This window comes from Polyodon spathula, chromosome 14, assembly GCF_017654505.1.
Source record: "Polyodon spathula isolate WHYD16114869_AA chromosome 14, ASM1765450v1, whole genome shotgun sequence".
NCBI lineage: Eukaryota > Metazoa > Chordata > Actinopteri > Acipenseriformes > Polyodontidae > Polyodon > Polyodon spathula.
Window position 1 is genome coordinate 23,937,975 of NC_054547.1, and position 1,230 is coordinate 23,939,204.

The 1,230-nt window shown below is 40.9% G+C and overlaps 1 protein-coding gene across 2 annotated transcripts in view; it reads right to left on the bottom strand.

The window, feature by feature from the left end:
• Positions 1-1,030, bottom strand: part of LOC121326659 (autophagy-related protein 16-like) — a 53,035-nt gene extending 52,005 nt beyond the window's left edge. The window contains exon 1 of one of the 2 annotated variants that reach the window (XM_041270004.1): positions 378-1,030. The gene's annotated coding sequence lies outside the window, so the exon portion shown is untranslated. The remainder of the gene's footprint in view (positions 1-377) is intronic. The other variant, XM_041270005.1, reaches the window with a different exon arrangement.
• Positions 1,031-1,230: the final 200 nt, after the last annotated feature.

A 1,230-nucleotide genomic window follows, 5' to 3' on the forward strand; every position in this document is an offset into this window, starting at 1 on the left:
AATGACAAGTGATCCTGATATGAAATTAACAACACAGGAAATAAACCAATCAGGTCTAGATAGTAGTAATGAGTGCGAGATTTAAATAAAGACAACATGCGCTTAAATGCAATGTTAGAAGTTATCTGAATATGAAAATGGGTATTTTGGCAGCGTTAAGCCACCCACACGATTTTAGCTATGTCACTGTAGTAACATTCGTCAGTACCACATGAATATCAAACTAGATTTAACATTATTTATTTTTATGCCTGTTGCCCTACCTAATCAAAACTTTTAATACCCACGGTCCCTTATAATTTAATAAGCAGTGCACACAATTCCAATAGATTAAAAACTCTATGTTTTACTATTATCTGTTATCGACTATTACTTACTCCTAAGTACTTTATCCTCCAATCCCTGCGAACACAGCACTGTAGTTGAATCAGTACGTGGTTCAGTCAGACTGAGTATTTCAGTTCCTCCTACTAGCTTGTGTTTTTTTTCACCAGTCCATCCCTCCTCCTTTCCGCCATCTTCGCTCTTCCTGCATCTTTGCGGGGTCCTGAAAGCCAGATTGTCGCGGACAAAATGCATCCCAGGTGCCTGAATTTCCTTAAAAGACAATCACATTAAAAGCTGATTTTTTCACTCGTTTACTTGGACATGTTTCGCCTTCAGTACAGGATAAATGTTTTCGATTAAATAAAATAATAATTAGAATAATAAAGAAGGTATTAAAGACCGGCACTTAAGAAGTAACGTTCAGCATATATGTTGCCCACTGCCAGTCAGGGACAGGCATGTTTCTTCTGAGCTACAAGTACAATAGTTTACGGTAGGAGTGGGAACCAGATTTCCAGATTCTCTTCAATTCATGGAAGCTGTAGAAACACTGTAGCCGTTCAAATAAGTATATAACACAATCGTAATTTTTATATATATATTGTAGCGACCCGGGCACCATTGTGTGTCTGCTGGACTGGTATGTTCTCTTGCCTGTCTTGGGCTGTGTACATATTACCTGTATTGTTCAAGGTGACACCTGGTCACATGGAATAGGGAAAGGAGCAGGAATAGATCCGGTTGGTTAGTCGGTAGAGTAGGCGGGAGCAGCAGGGGGAGATATAAGTACTGAGAGTCTGGAGGAGTTTGAGAGAGAGTTGCAGGAATGGGAGTGGTAGATGGATGTGGGTCCAGGCTCAGAGAGGAGGCTAGCCGCAGGACCAGAGATAGAGAGGGGGGTGG